The sequence below is a fragment of the Schistocerca nitens genome, chromosome 4, assembly GCF_023898315.1.
Source record: "Schistocerca nitens isolate TAMUIC-IGC-003100 chromosome 4, iqSchNite1.1, whole genome shotgun sequence".
Lineage (NCBI taxonomy): Eukaryota > Metazoa > Arthropoda > Insecta > Orthoptera > Acrididae > Schistocerca > Schistocerca nitens.
In genome coordinates this window covers 361,926,663-361,945,639 of record NC_064617.1, presented here as the reverse complement: position 1 = coordinate 361,945,639, position 18,977 = coordinate 361,926,663, and positions in this window count along the sequence as shown.

Below are 18,977 nucleotides of genomic sequence, written 5' to 3'. Positions count from 1 at the left end.
CCCTCATCACAGATGCTAGGTTCCGCCCGATATGATCAGCGATTTCTCTGAAGGATAATCCGCATTCCCTATTGGCAACCATTCTTCCTCGGCCTAACTCCCAAATGTGCTCGAAAGATGCTCACTGTCGTGCACGAGGCATACAGAAGCGGCTTACACTAAGCAACTGCACGAAAGAACAATTCCAGTACGGCCACACGGCCGTCGGTTCTCCTTTTATATAGCACTTGCAGGTGGTGATGACGAAATCAGAAGCAACACATGTATCACAGCGCGCGACATTAAACTTGAAAGGAAGTTAAATGATGGCAGAAACAAAATTGAAACGAAATTCCCAAATTGTGACTGGAAAGCTGTATGGCGGAACATCAACTATGCCGGGCTATCTACAGACGCTGTTTCCGCATGGTACAAAACAGTTAACAATGTCATCAGCACTAACGAGAGACTATATGGGATCGGTTTAAACCAGACACACCTTTGTGGAAAATGCAGTCTGGTGGATACACTCATCCACAGATTCACCCGTGGTGGCAATGTGCATAACTGGAATTGGATCAGGCAACAAATCGCCTTTCTCACCAGATCCTCTACGGAATATATAACGCCAACGCTCCTCCTGAGACCAGACATGACATACTTTCCGAAATTAAAAACCAACGCCATTATCTGGTTACTGGGAAAATATGTTAGTTATGTCATCCACAAACTGGGGTCGGACAACGAGATAGAATTCCGCGTTTACATGAAGTGTGAGTATGCAAAAATCAGCACGTATCGCAACCACAAGAAGCACTACAGCAACATGCTGAAGATCATTTTTGAAAGAATGGGTGTTGGTTAAATATGTGGAGCCACGACAACACCTTGATCGAGGACAAACAGAAGAAACTTAAAAGTCACTTGGTTTCTTATTATTATTTACTATTACCTTGCTTCCGGAACTTCTATGTTACACGAAAGGTTTTCTTTTTTTTATTTTTTTTTTTTATTTTTTTTTTCAAAACATTTTGTTCAGGATTACTCGTGTTCGACTTCCAAAGTATTTGTGTGATTCAAGAAGAATTGTTAAGTTTTTATCAGTGTTCAGTTTCTACTCAGAGAAGAGGTTTCTTTGTCTTTCTTACATCGGAGAATGGGAATTTTGTGTTAAGATTTCTGCTCACTTAGTGCTATGACCCAACTAGGGACATGAAGAACGGGGTGGGAGGGGTATGGGCCTCGACGCACTGGCAGTGCCGTGAAGAGACCCCACTGCTAGTGTGGCGTGTACCACGCCCTGACCACCCTACAAAAAAAAAAAAATAAACAAATAAAAAAATAAATAAAAATAAAAGTGGTTAAAAAAATTGGATTACTGGGAAAAAAAGGATTGATAGAGCGTCTGCAAAAAAAAGTGGTCAGCGCGAGAGGAAAAAAAAAAGGTCGATAGAGCATTTGCAAGGAAAAAAAAAAGTGGTCAGCGTGACGGATTGTCGTCCGACGGACCCGGGTTCGATTCCCACCTGGGTCGGGGATTTTCTTCGCTCAGGGACTGGGTGTTGTGCTGTCTTCATCATCATCTCACGTCCAATGATGCCAAACGCTCATTTCCATTTCCATTACCAAATGTGTCCAAACAGGATCAACGTGATGTCATTCTTTTCTTTGCTGCCGAAGGACAAACGCCGGTACACATTCATCACAGAATGAAGAATGTGTACGGGGCAGCATACCGGTCGAAAACTGTCACTGTGGAGTGGTCCGCGACAAGGGGTGCAGCTGCCTCATGATAACGCACGTCCCCATATCGCAAATGTCGTAACGCAGAAGTTACGCCAACACAAGTAGGAGACATTTGAGCACCTCACCCTATAGTCCTGATCCCTCCCCATACGATGATCATGCCTTCGGTCCCTTAAAAAAGGCCCTGAAGGATCGACGATTCCTGTCAGGCGAGGACGTGCAGTAAGGACTTTCGGATGTCTTCACGCAGCAGGGCACGGTGTTTTACCAAACGGCTATATTCAACCTGGTGCGTCGGTTGGATGATTGCCTCAGTGCTCACTCTTTGATCGCCCCTTACATTTATTTCTCATAATGCTAATTGTCACTTTATTTAACCACTAACAAAAGCGATATCTATTCTTTCTTTATGAATTAAGAGCGGATTCTAAGGGAACCTGATATGTACAATTGTTACATTTTCTGGCTCAGTCATAGCCTTAGTTACACTCTGGCTTTCTATAGCTTTCCCTGAGCTTTCTGTGCCATCTCTGATTCCTATTCGACGAGCTATATTTGTTTTTCTTTTGTTGTTTTTTTTTTTCGCTAAATTATTTCACTTAAATTTCAGCATGGTTGCTACTAACTTGTCCCATTTTTGTCGAACTAGACCCTGTAAGCATATAAATGGTGTGAATGGGATCCTTTTTCGGCCCTAAGATGGACGACTTGGCGGAGACCTTGGTTGTAGAACTAAACTGCTCGATGTTCAGGAAACGTTCCACCTCGAAAATTATCCTGTAGTAATTTCGGAAATGTCTCCGACACAATGGTTACTTCACCTGAAGAAAGAGAAACAAGTTACTGTATCGATATAAAAGTTTCTCAGTTCAGCTGCGATTCTGTAGAAGGTGGTATAGCTGACGTAAAGTATAACTGGTCGTGGTTCCGCATCCGAGAATGCAATAGTTAAGTTGCCCCTTTCGTGGATTATCTTAATGAATCTGCGCATATTACTTCCTCCTGTCAGTTTTTTGTGAATCTCTCGTAGATTTTGCCCCTCGAAGCAGTTCTTGTAGCGCACTGAATTCTTTAGAAGAAGCAAGCAAACTAACTGTGATTATACTTGTAAGTGGACGTGAGGATTTCTAATTTACTTGAAATAAGGATGCCATTTTTTTTTTTTCATCAGTCTACTGACTGGTTTGATGCGGCCCGCCACGAATTCCTTTCCTGTGCTAACCTATTCATCTCAGAGTAGCACTTGCAACCTACGTCCTCAATACGTCCTCAATTATTTGCTTGACGTATTCCAATCTCTGTCTTCCTCTACAGTTTTGCCCTCCACAGCTCCCTCTAGTACCATGGAAGTCATTCCCTCATGTCTTAGCAGATGTCCTATCATCCTGTCCCTTCTCCTTATCAGTGTTTTCCACATATTCCTTTCCTCTCCGATTCTGCGTAGAACCTCCTCATTCCTTACCTTATCAGTCCACCTAATTTTCAACATTCGTCTATAGCACCACATCTCAAATGCTTCGATTCTCTTCTGTTCCGGTTTTCCCACAGTCCATGTTTCACTACCATACAATGCTGTACTCCAGACGTACATCCTCAGAAATTTCTTCCTCAAATTAAGGCCGGTATTTGATATTAGTAGACTTCTCTTGGCCAGAAATGCCTTTTTTGCCATAGCGAGTCTGCTTTTGATGTCCTCCTTGCTCCGTCCGTCATTGGTTATTTTACTGCCTAGGTAGCAGAATTCCTTAACTTCATTGACTTCGTGACCATCAATCCTGATGTTAAGTTTCTCGCTGTTCTCATTTCTACTACTTCTCATTACCTTCGTCTTTCTCCGATTTACTCTCAAACCATACTGTGTACTCATTAGACTGTTCATTCCGTTCAGCAGATCATTTAATTCTTCTTCACTTTCACTCAGGATAGCAATGTCATCAGCGAATCGTATCATTGATATCCTTTCACCTTGTATTTTAATTCCACTCCTGAACCTTTCTTTTATTTCCATCATTGCTTCCTCGATGTACAGATTGAAGAGTAGGGGCGAAAGGCTACAGCCTTGTCTTACACCCTTCTTAATACGAGCACTTCGTTCTTGATCGTCCACTCTTATTATTCCCTCTCGGTTGTTGTACATATTGTATATGACCCGTCTCTCCCTATAGCTTACCCCCTACTTTTTTCAGAATCTCGAACAGCTTGCACCATTTCATATTGTCGAACGCTTTTTCCAGGTCGACAAATCCTTTGAAAGTGTCTTGCAATTTTCTTTTCCATTCTTCTGTATATTATTCTTGTAAGCAGCTTCGATGCATGAGCTGTTAAGTTGATTGTGCGATAATTCTCGCACTTGTCAGCTCTTACCGTCTTCGGAATTGTGTGGATGACGCTTTTCCGAAAGTCAGATGGTATGTCGCCAGACTCATATATTCTACACACCAACGTGAATAGTCGTTTTGTTCAAAAAATGGCTCTGAGCACTATGGGACTTAACTGCTGAGGTCATCAGTCCCCTAGAACTTAGACCTACTTAAACCTAACTAACCTAAGGACATCACACACATCCATGACCGAGGCAGGATTCGAACCTGTTACCGTAGCGGTCGCGCGGTTCCAGACTGTAGCGCCTAGAACCGCTTGGCCACTCCGGCCGGCAGTCGTTTTGTTGCCACTTCCCCCAATGATTTTAGAAATTCTGATGGAATGTTATCTGTCCCTTCTGCCTTATTTGACCGTAAGTCCTCCAAAGCCCTTTTAAATTCCGATTCTAATACTTGATCCCCTATCTCTTCTAAATCGACTCCTGTTTCTTCTTCTATCACATCAGACAAATCTTCACCCTCATAGAGGCTTTCAATGTATTCTTTCCACCTATCTGCTCTCTCCTCTGCATTTAACAGTGGAATTCCCGTTGCACTCTTAATGTTACCACCGTTGCTTTTAATGTCACCAAAGGTTGTTTTGACTTTCCTGTATGCTGAGTCTGTCCTTCCGACAATCATATCTTTTTCGATGTCTTCACATTTTTCCTGCAGCCATTTCGTCTTAGCTTCCCTGCACTTCCTATTTATTTCATTCCTCAGCGACTTGTATTTCTGTATTCCTGATTTTCCCGGAACATGTTTGTACTACCTCCTTTCATCAATCAACTGAAGTATTTCTTCTGTTACCCATGGTTTCTTCGCAGCTACCTTCTTTGTACCTACGTTTTCCTTCCCAACTTCTGTGATGGCCCTTTTTAGAGACGTCCATTCCTCTTCAACTGTACTGCCTACTGCGTTATTCCTTATTGCTGTATCTATAGCGTTAGAGAACTTCAAACGTATCTCGTCATTCCTTAGTACTTCCGTATCCCACTTCTTTGCGTATTGATTCTTCCTGACTAATGTCTTGAACTTCAGCCTACTCTTCATCACTACTATATTGTGATCTGAGTCTATATCTGCTCCTGGGTACGCCTTACAATCCAGTATCTGATTTCGGAATCTCTGTCTGACCATGATGTAATCTAGTTGAAATCTTCCCGTATCTCCCGGCCTTTTCCAAGTATACCTCCTCCTCTTGTGATTCTTGAACAGGGTATTCGCTATTACTAGCTGAAACTTGTTACAGAACTCAATTAGTCTTTCTCCTCTTTCATTCCTTGTCCCAAGCCCATATTTTCCTGTAACCTTTTCTTCTACTCCTTCCCCTGCAACTGCATTCCAGTCGCCCATGACTATTAGATTTTCGTCCCCCTTTACATACTGCATTACCCTTTCAATATCCTCATACACTTTCTCTATCTGTTCATCTTCAGCTTGCGACGTCGGCATATATACCTGAACTATCGTTGTCGGTATTGGTCTGCTGTCGATTCTGATTAGAACAACCCGGTCACTGAACTGTTCACAGTAACACACCCTCTGCCCTACCTTCCTATTCATAACGAATCCTACACCTGTTATACCATTTTCTGCTGCTGTTGATATTACCCGATACTCATCTGACCAGAAATCCTTGTGTTCCTTCCACTTCACTTCACTGACCCCTACTATATCTAGATTGAGCCTTTGCACTTCCCTTTTCAGATTTTCTAGTTTCCCTACCACGTTCAAGCTTCTGACATTCCACGCCCCGACTCGTAGAACGTTATCCTTTCGTTGATTACTCAATCTTTTTCTCATGGTAACCTCCCCCTTGGCAGTCCCCTCCCGGAGATCCGAATGGGGGACTATTCCGGAATCTTTTGCCAATGGAGAGATCATCATGACACTTCTTCAATTACAGGCCACATGTCCTGTGGATACACGTTATGTGTCTTTAATGCAGTGGTTTCCATTGCCTTCTGCATCCTCATGTCGTTGATCATTGCTGATTCTTCCGCCTTTAGGGGCAATTTCCCACCCCTAGGACAAGAGAGTGCCCTGAACCTCTATCAGTTCCTCCGCCTTTGGCAGAATGAGTCTGACTTCTTATGCCGGAAGTCTTCGGCCGCCAATGCTCATTATTTATCAAAATTTAGGCAGTGGCGGGGATCGAACCCGGGACCGAAGACGTTTTGATTATGAATCAAAGACGCTACCCCTAGACCACGGGTCCCCAAGGATGCCATTACGATGCGTTTGTTAGCAAACGCCGTAAAACAGTAAAAATTTAATATTCTGAAATGATTTATCTCAAAAAATTAATAAACTTTGAGAGCATAGTAAAGCCGACTATCACATGAGAATAGGCTCAAAGTACTACTACCGCCAAATGGAGAGTTGGGTGCTCGCCCGAAATCCCTTACTTACATCGTAAAACTTCGTATCTTCTTGTACATTTTTTTGTAGTTTAATAATATCTATATGCCTACTGAATTAACTGTTTTACTGCGTAGCGATATCACGGTATTAAAACCCTGAGGTCCCTAGGCTGCTCCCAGTATCTGCTGTGTCAAAAGTGAACTTTAATACGTAATATTTAATAAAAGATATTCTGAGTTTCACACCACAACATTTGTGGTTCCCCTTCATACTGACTGCCAAGCGAGATTCGCTCTCAGGGCTCACATACTTCTCCCCATTCACATGGTTCACTTCCGCCTCATATGGCCAATTGCCACCACTGCGTTTGTGCGAAAAAGCCTCCAGCTCGCTGCCATCATATTCTGCAGACCTGTTCAAGGTAGCGAACTACTTCTGCTATCTGCCGAGTTTCAGAGATCATTTAATACAGACAATAAAAGAGCTTGCAAAAATGGAGGAACCTCACGCGCTTCACGTTGACAGCCTCCCGTAAGCTCGACAGCACAAATGGTTCAAATGGCTCTGAGCACTATGGGACATAGCATGAGGTCATCAGTCCCCTAGATTTAGAACTTCTTAAACCTAACTAACCTAAGGACATCACATACATCCATGCCCGAGGCAGGATTCGAACCTGCGACCGGAGCAGCAGCGCGGTTCCGGACTGAAGCGCCTAGAATCGTTCGGCCTCAGCGGCCGGCTTCGTAAGCACATTAAGGTTGTATGCTTCTGTGACGATTTGCCCCTAAAGGGCGTAATCCGTTAGCACCACACCATGAAAGTCCCAAAAACATTCAACATTGCCTTACCCTTTTTAGCTGGTAGTGACACCCCATGTTTCCACTGCTTACTGGCTTCACAGAGTTGCAAAGTTTCCGCTGTTTCTCGGTTCGACAGGCTTTTGAGTGGGTATGTGCAATCGTGGGATGCAGCAGGTCCTCTGTCACATTGCAAATGCCACGTAAAATGTCGAAAACTGATCCACGACTGATTTTCACTTTTTCCACTATGCCTCAATGTGATACGCAGTTCTTCGAGCAACAGAGCCTCTGCTTCTCTTGCACTTCCCGGTTCTTCACAAAGAGATGGTCTGACGATCCATTTTTTTTGCCACTCAGATTTGTGTGACCAAACTGGAAGCGACATGTCCGAAAGAATACACACCGTGCAATCATACGAGGCCTGTTCAGAAAGTAAGCTCCGATTGATTGCCAAATTGAAACCACAGTGAACATCAGAAATGTTTTACTTGTAACAATTAGCTACACCTTTCAGCTACTTCTCTACGTAGTCGCCGTTCTGACTTAGACTTTTGTCATAGCGTTGTACCAACTTTTCAATAGCCTCATCATAGAAGGCAGCCGCCAGTGCTTTCCGCCAATTCTCCACGCTGGCCTACACCTCGTTGTCTGTGTCAAAATGTTGTCTTCAAAGACAGCGGTTCATGTGACCAGAGATGAAACTCAGGGGGAGACAATTGCGGACTGTATTGTGGGTAATCTCACATTTCCATTTGAAAACGATGCAGGAGCATCTTCATTGCCCCTGCAGAATGCGGCTGAGAATTGTCTTGAAGAAGAAACAGCACGACAGTTATGTAATGTTAGCTGCATAGCTTCAGGCGAAATTTCTCACCAGGCCCTCGTACTTGGCGGCAGACACTATTTTCTAGACATCTTTACGCACTCACTGCGAGCTCAGAAATGAGAAGAGCGACGTGATGCTAACTGGGGTTATACTAGAGACACAACCCAACACATCTGTGCAAAGCTTTATCGGATTTTCACAGTCGTTTCCATTTCGCGACCGATCGGAGCTTACTTTCTGAACGCCCCTCGTATAACTGATTCCCCTAGCTGGGCGATGAATCCACCTTCCTCAGTGAGCATGCACGAGTACATCCGACCTCCTGCGGGAATCTCAGAATAGTGAGCATGGAGGAAATGGACAAGGATTGCAGGCAAATGGCGCTGGGTGTGAATATGAGTCAACCGTGAGGAGTGCCGAAGTAGTCCGCGCAGTGACAATGCACACTGTGTTCCAGGTGGCGCAGTGGTTAACGCACCTGCCTAGTAACCAGGAGACCCTGGGTTTGAATCCCGGTCCCTCACACAATTTCACTCAATTACTGCTTCCACGTAATGTCCCAATGCAACTGACTCAGTAATCCCTTCCTTTTCCTCCCTTTCCTTTCCTTTCTGCCTCCTCCACCTTCGATTTAAATATGATGAGAATATTATCACCACCGAGGTTAAAAGTCCTTAATCTACTCTCCTGCCAACCAGTATTCACTCTTGCGGAGCTTAATTCCATTCTCCGGTCTCGGTGCCTTCAGTTGGCTGCCCCAAGTACACAGGGCGTCACCTGTGTTAAGCCCCTGCACCACCTGACTCCTCCCCCGACGCAGCACCTCCGTCAGGTAGATTGCAGGGGGGCGTGCGCTCACGCGTATCGTGTGCACTACCAGCAGCGGTAGAACAGTTAATATTGTGGCTAACCGTGAGGAATGAGCTTAATGAAAATAATTGATGGCAGGCAGTTCCGCTAGACAACGGCATTATCCGTTATGAAGACAATGGTGTGGGGACAAACACACACACACACACACACACACACACAAACACAGACACACACAGAGAGAGAGAGAGAGAGTCACCCATACCCTCGGCTTTGCAAGGCGATCTGTAACGGCCGCCATTGTACACCGCAGCGCCCGTTACCTCACAAGAGACATCAATTGATTACCGTGTAATGCCACCCCCGGCGCTCGTTCGCGACGTTACCCCTTCCACTCTCCTCTCCCCTCCCCTCCCCCCTCCTACTACTAAGTAGATGATAGACGCTAATTGTAGTCTCCAGAACGACAAGGGGTGGGGCCCTCCAGACAGCGAGGCCCTTGGTTACGCTTTACGGGCGTAAATGGGGCGGCATCTTACAATTTTCATGCAGCACTGCTTCTGCTGCCGAAGACTCCATATCACGCACAGCAGTTACCTTCAAGATAAATTTTATTGAATTCCGTGATTTCCTCTCTTAGGGGTAAGTAATATTTATCCTTTTAAACATCTTATCTACGTGCTTATTGAAGGACTTCTGTGCTTGAGCCAAAGTTGGACGTTCTTGAACTACTACGTTACGTATATCTTCGTCATCGGTAGACATAACCGTTGTTGCTCTTAAATGGAAATCACTATAACTGTATATACAACATAAGAAAATGTGCGAATCTTTTCTCAATGTTTTGCAGTGACTGTGGAGGATTTGAGATACCAGCCAAATCGTTTTGCTTGTTTCCGCTTCTCTAAAAATGTGTGAAATACGATGTTTCCATGATATCACGCAATTAACTTCTGCTTTTCCCGTTCCTAAATTTTTATGCATTCTTCTTTCTTCGATTTGTTAACTCAGAGCAATGGACGCTGTGTGTCAAAAATGTGCTAGTATTTTTCATGTCTAAACAAAGAAAACAGGCACTATAGATTTATGACGACAAATGCTCCATTTTTAGTTATAATTAAAAGGAAGTGGGTTATTATCTGTTTACACTCGTCATCTCATCTATTACAAAGTTAAACATACATTTTTCTTGATTTTTGAACACTCATACACTGATCGTGGACTGATGTCCTCTTTTCGATACCCTCAAGTGGTCTTGAATAATAGTGTACGCTTCAACGACATGATAAATGTTCTCTGCATTTAGAATTAATCTTGCATAACTAATTTTGTCAGATATTCACACTGATATAAATACACAGAATCGAGATCGGGCAAACCTACAGACCAAAGAACTAGAACTTCTCCTTTTATGCACCTGTCATAGCAGCTATCGCCCAGTGAGTCTCAGAATAAATTTTGTGTACCCCACTCATGAACATATCACATTATTCTTCGCATTTCCGGACATGCATTCTGCAAATTGTTGGAACACCGTTCTCAATAAAGTCGCTATAGAAACAGTTTGTCAGATGTGTTTGGAGAATACAGCGAAATAACATACAGACAGTTTTAATTGTTGTCGATAGATCTGAAGTCTTACCTACACCGTATCGCGAGGATTTGTGTGAACCCCACCACGTATGTAGTAAAAATTTAAAAAACATTTTCTGATTTTCGGATGAAACTAAGGAACCAAACAATCAAGATGTCCAGCGAACAATGGACAACAATTAATTGATGGCTGATAAACAAGTGAAAAACTCCGAACATGCTATATATGAAAAAGATTCAGAAGCTCTTCCTTATCTATGAGAAGTTCTGTCTGTGTGGTAAATCAAATGGTTCAAATGGCTCTGGGCACTATGGGACTTAACGCCTGAGGTCATCAGTCCCCTAACAAAGGACATCACACACATCCATACCCGAGGCAGGATTCTAACCTGCGACCGATGCGATTGCGCGGTTCCAGACTGTAGCGCCTAGAACCGTTCGGCCACACCGGCCGGCTGTCTGTGTGGTATTATGAGATGTCCACATCTATGAAGATTTAATGTTGATAAATGGATCTTCTTTGATTGCCTGTAGATACGCAGAGGATGAAATTATGTGGGGGAAATGAACAGAAAATTCAGTATGTGAAAGAAAATGGTAATCTACGAATCATAGGAGACTGTAATGCGGCAGTAGCGGAAATAATAGAAAACATTAGAGTAGGGACTTGGTAGTAGGAATGAGAGAGGAGAAACACGAATTGAGTTATGCAGTAAATTTCAACAGAGGAGGAAGCGCACTTGAAATAATCCTAGAGATATGGGAAAATTCCAGTTGGACTACATCACGGCCAGGCGGAGATTCTAAAATCAGAAACTGGATTGTAAGGCCTACACAGAAGCAGATACAGACTTAGATTACAATCTAGTAGTGATGAATAGTACGCTGAAGTCTAAACAGTGGGCAGGAAGAATCAGGACACAAAGAAGTGAGATAAAGGAGAATGAAGGGAAGACCAGATACGGTTGAAGTTATCTAAGGCTATAGATACAACAATAAGGAATAGTTCGGTAGGCAGTTCAATTGAAGAGAAGTGGACTCGTCTAAAAAGGCAACAATACACGTTAGAAAGGCACATATACAGGTCCGAGGGACGCAACTGCGAAGAAATCTTTGGTAACAGAAGAAATACTTCAGTTCATGGACGAAAGTAAGAAACATATAAATGTTCAAGTAAATTCGGGAATACAGAAATATAAGTCAGATGGGTATGCAATAAACAGGGAGTGCAGGGAAGACAAGGCGAAATGGCTGCAGGAAAGATGTGAAGCAATTGCAGAAGAAATAGTCGTCGGAAGAACTGATTCAGAATAAAGAAAAGTCAAAACACCCTTTGATGAAATTAAAAGAAAGGGCGTCAATATTAAGAGTGCAATGAGATTTCCACTATTCAGCCCAAGGGAGAGAGGGGATAGGTGGAATGAATACACTTAAGGCTCCTACGGCGGAAAGGACTTCTCTGTTGACGTGATAGACGAACAAATGGGAGTCGATATGGAAGACACAGGGGATCCAGTATTAGAGTTTAATAGGGATTTGGAAGACATGCATCCAAATACGACAGAAGACGTATATAACATTCTTTCGGAATTCCTGACATCATTGGAAGTGGCAACCAAACAACTATTCAAGTTGAGACCGATAAGTGCGAAAACTATCGCACAATCTCCCAGGTGATCAAAAAGTCAGTATAAATTTGAAAACTGATTAAATCATGGAATAATGTAGATAGAGAGGTACAAACTGACACACATGCTTGGAATGACATGGGGTTTTATTAGAACCAAAAAAATACAAAAGTTAAAAAAATTTCCGACAGATGGCGCTTCATCTGATCAGAATAGCAATAATTAGCGTAACAGAATCACCGGTTTAGTTATCCCTGATCCGGTTAGGCGTTTATATTTTCGTACAAACCTACTTCCAGAATAGAACTTAAGCGGCTGCTAGACGGGGACTGTACAACTGGCCTTTACTAGTGCAGCGATCTGGCCAAAAATTTTCTGACAAAATTTCATTTTCTTGGATACACCGAGAAGATATTACGTAATCTTTCTTATCTGTTATTCCTGTTAGTCGTTTATTTCCACTCTGGTAGTCTGACTCTATGGATTTCGCTAGTAATTATCACAACGCTTAATCATTCGCAAACCCAATCAACAACATAATCAGATAGCGATTGGCGTTCAGTCGTTCGGCTTTACTCCGCTGAGCTCGTATAGCCCGGTCCCCTTGTGCCTGCAGGAAAGTTTAGTTCTAGATGCGACGAGGCTTCCCCTGGCAGACATCATGTACACTATGCACGCATTAAAAAATCAACTTATGATTCATTCAGAAATCAACGTACAGAGTATGTTCAGAAACCAACAGGGATGTGTTTCAAAATCATATGAGTAATCGATAGTCCAACGTAGGCTGGATGCTAGGCGCTTTGTGAAACAAGGTTTTTTACAGCCAACAGCCACACTTCTGTAGCCAGAAGGGGGAGAGCCGGCCGGGGTGGTCTCGCGGTTCTAGGCGCGCAGTCCGGAACCGCGCGACTGCTACGGTCGCAGGTTCGAATCCTGCCTCGGGCATGGATGTGTGTGATGTCCTTAGGTTAGTTAGGTTTAAGTAGTTCTAAGTTCTAGGGGACTTATGACCACAGCTGTTGAGTCCCATAGTGCTCAGAGCCATTTGAACCAGAAGGGGGAGAAGGTAAAACTGTACTTACGCCACTCACGCATGCGCATAAGCCCGCTCGTAACTGCTAAAACGCATCTAATGTAAACAGTTGTGACGTCACGCTCATCGGAAGCAATTTGTTGTTATGAAGCATTGCATAGTCTTCCTAAAGCCTTTGACACATTTTGCTATTGGCAAACAGCTTGTATGAGCACTGTGTTTTGTTGTTGTATATGGCACATTTCCTTTGCAATTTATGTTTTATTTTCATATTTTTTTCTCGTTCTCGTTTTATTGTTGCAGTACTATTCTGCAGTAGCAGGATAGAGTAATATCCTTTGTTAGAGTATCGATTCTTACCAGTCAAAATTACAAAAATTTAACTCAAAACTAAAACAACGTAAATTCCCGGAATTCCAAAAAAATTGCCGGGTTTTCCCCGGTTTTCTCCCGGATGAATAAATTCCCAGATTTTCCCCGGATCTCCCGGTTGTCCCGGGTCGTATACACCCTGTGTGACACTTGACAAAGATCACAGAAGTGGAAAAGAATTAATTTTAGCGTAGTTGTATCTTACACTGTATTACATTACTAGAAATTTGTACATTTACGAGTGCAACCACATGGTGACGACAACAAACAGCAGTTGACTTTTTTCGCTTTTTTCATGTTCTGTGGAATATTATTGAAAATAAAGTTCGTCAGGAACTACATATCACTAATTCGTTTATGACGTTTCGTAAGCAAAAATTGTTTTTTAACTACTTATAGGGAGTATGTTGAATACTCGTTTCCATATCCCATAGCAAATGCTAAATAGTTTGCAATGAAATTTCCAGGTACAGCTGGTATGGGTGACACAGTCCATAAACAGTTGGTTGTAGTAAGGAATGAAAACATAGTTGACAATATTTTTTAACCTGACTTCATTTTACGCATCTGCATTGGGTGTTAGGCATATTGTGCACGTGTCTGAGTGGGTGGGTGGGGGGTGGGGGCGGGGTGTTCGTATGTTTGTGTGTGTTTGTATGTGTTTGTGTGTGTGTGTGTGTGTGTGTGTGTGTGTGTGTGTGTGTGTGTGTGTGTGTGTGCGCGCGTTTTGATGACATTTATTACATTCAAATGTGTTTTCTTATAAATGCTCAGAATATTTTTAGCACAGCCAAGATGGATGTATTTGGCTATTTCATTTTAATGCCGGCTAAAATGCTATCCTCTGATTTGAGGAGAGGCAAGGTGTTTCAAAAACCAACTGGGCTAGTTCTGACATCTTGGATTTTGGGTTGGGGCTTCTTTCTGATATTACGCTGTGAATGGTTAGAGATATAGGAGATTTAAAATTTCCTGCTAGCACAGCCTTGTTAGTGTTGAGAACTTGGATTTTCGTTGGCTGTTTCATTTTAAAGTTCCCTAATATACTGGGCTGTGATTGGCTGGAGATAAAGGGAAGGTTTCATATTTCCCATTAGCAAAGTTGGGCTAGTTCCGCGGCCTTGTATTTTTATTGCCTGTAATGCTCAAAATAATCATTAGGTCTGATAAAATATCTTACATCATGTAGAGAAGAAATTTAATTCCATCTGTCGAATCGTAAGTTTATGCTTTCAGAAAATAACACAAAATACTGATTAAAATGTCCTGTACTTTAAGTTTAAAATGAGGTGAAAAAAGACATGGGACACCTCCGAATATTGTGTTGGATCTCTTTTCGTCCACTGTAGTGTAGCAGCTCGATGTGGCATGGATTCAACAACGCATTGGACGTGGCCTGCACAAACACTGATCCATGCTGGTTCTATAGCCATCCATAATTGCGTAAGTTTGCCAGTGCAGGAATTTGTTCACAAACTGACCTCTCGATTATTTCCCGTTAATGTTCGATGGTATTCTTGTCAGGCGATTTGGGTGGCCAAATCGTTCGCTTGAAAAACTGCTTTGTTGTTTGGGAACGTTAAAGTCAATGAATGGCTGTAAATGGTCTCTGAGTAGCCACTTCCAGTCAGTGATTGGTTCAATTCGACCCACACTATTACGGATCCATCACCAGCTTGCACAGTGCTTTGTTGACAGCTAGGGTCCATGGCTTCGTGAGGTCTGCTCCATATTCGAATCCTACCGTCAGCTCTTACGAACTGAAATTGGAATTGGTTGGACCAGACCACGGTTTAGCAGTCATCTAGGTTCCAACCGATTTGATCACGAGTCCAGGAGAGGTTTGCAGGAGATGTTGTGCTGTTAGAAAAGGCCCTCACATTGGTCGTCCGTTTCCATTACCCATTAATGCCACATTTCGCCGCACTATCCTAAAAGATACTTTCGTCGTACGTCCCACATTGACTTCTGCAGTTATTTGACGCAGTATTGTCTGTTAGCACTCACGCAAACGCCACTGTTCTCGGTCGTTAAGTGAAGACGTCGGCCACTGCAATGCCCCTGGTGGGAAGTAACGCCTGAAATTTGATTTTCTTGGCACGCTCTTGACATTGTGGATCTCGGAATATCGAATTCCATAACTATTTCCAAAATGGGATGCCAACTAAGTTCCACTTAGAAAGATGCTTATTTCCGTTGTGCGGCCATAATCATGTCGGAAACAGTTTCACGTGGATAAATAATCTGAGTACATATGACAGCTCCGCCAATGTGCTGCCCTTTTATAACTTGAGTATACGATACTACTGCCATATCGCTATCCCATAACTTTTGTCACCTCAGTGTATATCAAACAAGACAAAAAAGCACTGTTTCAGCACCTGTTGCATCAAATGGAAACAGGCCAAGGTATTTCAATACTATGTGCAGTCATTGTGAATGGAGAAACAACGACATATCGCGAGTTTATGAGATTACTGATGCGTTACTGAGAAATACATTATGCAAATCTTTAGAGGTGCTACCTTTAATGGAGCATGTTCACTATTTACATCATTCTTAAGGAAAATTCAAGTTCATTGTCCATGAAGCACAAGCTTGAACTGAACAAAGATGTGGAATGTTTATCCAATTCAGGATAACTTTACGAATTTGGGAAACCAAAAGTGGCCTAAATCTTGATGGTTGATGGAGGAAATTGGAAATTTGTGGTTAATTCTGTGGGACCAAACTGCTGAGGTCATAAGTCCCTAATCTTACATACTACTTAATAAACTAACTTATGCTAAGGACAACACACACACACACACACCCATGCCCGAGGAAGGACATGCAGCTACACAGTGCAGCAGTTGATCGAGAATTTGAACCCTGCAGCAGGAGGTGGACAGACAGACAGAGGTGAAGGAGGAGATAGAGATAGGGGTAGAGGAAGGTTGACAGAGTGTGGAGGGGGAGTTAGACTGAGAGATTGGGGCATAGGAGATTGGCAGATAGAGTGGGAAAGAGGAGCTGATCAGAGACAGGGAGAGAAAGTGATACACAGAGAAAGAGCAAAGGAACGGACAGAGTGGGGAGGAGGAGAAGGTGGACAGGTAGGGAGGGGTTACGAGAAGATGGATAAAGAAGGTGACAGGTGAAGATGGGGAGGAAGGGATGGTCAGAGAGAGGGGGCAGGAGGAGGAGATGGAGTGGGGTAGGACGAGAATGGTAGAGATAGGAAAGAATAGAAGATGGACACAGGGAAGGCTGGGGAGGAGGTGGAGAAGATGGACAGAGACAGGGAGGAGGAGGAGGAGCAGGAAGAGGAAATAGATGGAGATAGAGGGAGGAGGAGGTTGACAGGGATAGAAGGTGGAGGGGACACAGGGAGGAGATGGAAATAAGGAGGTGGATAAGGACAGGAGAGTAGGACATGGATAGAGACTGGGAGGAAGAGAAAAAGATGAAAAGAGATAGAGGGAGGAGAAAGTTGATGGAGAGAGAAGGAGGAAGAGATAGAGGGAGGAGGAGGAGATGGAAAGGAGGTGGTGGATAAGCAGGGGAGAGTATGGACAGAGGCCAGGAGGACGAGAAAGAGATGAACAGAGATAGAGGGAGGAGGAGGTCAATGGACAGATGGTGGAGGAGGAGAAGAGATAGAAAGAGAGTATCACGACGAGACAGTCATAGAGCATATCAGGATGAGACAGTCATAGAGAGGAAGAGATGTGAGAGTTATAGACAAAGGAAGGATGGGAGATAGAGATAGAATTGGACACAGGAGGTAAGGAAGAAGATATAAATAGAGAGAGATGATTTAGGGGGAGTGGAGGAGAAGGATCGACCTGTAGTACACGTATTAAAATGGGCCATAGATACATATACTGTAGCGACAAAACACCCAAATAATATATACTGCATCAATTACGTTCTTGCATGTGGAATGGTTCCGGATAGCTTTCAGTTGTGAAAAGCTACTAATAACTGGAGAAGATGGCGTAAATGTTGACTTATCTGGCAGTACTCAATTGCTACCCAATTTTTGCACTTCGGTGTTTTGCATTGCAGAGCTCATAGAAGTAGTGTACCCACATACTTAGAAGAATTTTCACACTATTCACTGGTTGCCAGTGAGGACCATTCTTGTGCCCAGCGATAGTGATGTCAACGAAATAAACAGTAAATTACTAGCCATGTTACTAAATGCAGTAACTGAGCACAAGTCTAGTGATACTGTAGTTGATGCCGATGAGGCTGTGCAGTTCCCAGTGGAGTTCTTAATTTGCTTGATCTTCACAGTCTGCTCCGGAATTGCATTTCAATCAAAATGTGGGTACTAATTACTTTACTTTGAAACCTTGATGCATCGAAACTTTGCAACTGAACAAAGCTGTCTTTTACGAAGATATTGAGCAATATGATGGAGGCTGCCATCTTAACAGAAGATGGAGACAGTGAAACAGTGTACATCCCATGAATACCACTTATTCCAACAATCTTCTCCTTCAGACTCCAGAAACTGCAATTTCTCATGCAACTTTCATTTTCGATTACGATAAATAAGGCACAAAAGCACTCTATTATATGTTGTGCAATGGATTTGTCATCTCCAAGTTTCTCTTTGGGCATCTATGCATCGTTTGCTTTGAAGTGGACTCACCAAAGTGCCTATTAGTAAAATAAGAAGAATTTGTGCAACTAATTTCTGAGTTAAATAAATATTACAGTCAACTATGTATATTACATAATTCGTTTCTTAATGTGGATGATGTACCTATGGATGTGGTAATCCATTTGCACAATTGTCTGTGTAAATAATTCATCATTTATATGCTGCAGCCTCAATTATGAAGGGATGATATGTTATCAATGTGGCACTGCAAAAAATTTTCTTGTTATTTCGCTTATAATTACAGATTGGAATAAATAAACTACATACCTCCTACACAGTGAGATGGGGAAGTAGGAGGTACACAGAGAAAGGGAAGAGGAGATATGCACTATATATGGTTTGAGGAAGTACATAGGCAAAGTTGTGGGGAGAAACTAGTGAATATATCAAACAGGAAGCCTGTATGTATGCAAGTGGGTATGTTCGGCATCTCCTCCGAATCCAGTGGATCGATTTCAACCAACTTTGCATCACATACTGCTTGTTGTATGAGAATCAGCACTGTTGGGGTGACAACCTCCTAGTTCCAATGGGAGTGAAGATACTGGCGACAAAGTGTTTTTCAGTACCTGACAAGTAAACTGCCCTGCATGACAGAATTGTTGTGTGATGTAGTATTGACAACACCTTGCAAGGGCATGGGCACAGCTGAGCAGAAAGATGAGGAGAAGGAGCTGGATAGTAAGAGATGGTGGGGAATTAGGTGGTCAGAAAAAGGGCAGCAGGAGAAAACAGAGAAAAGGGGGGGGGCGATATGCAGGTAGACAGATAAAGAGGGGGTATGAGGAGACAGACAGACAATG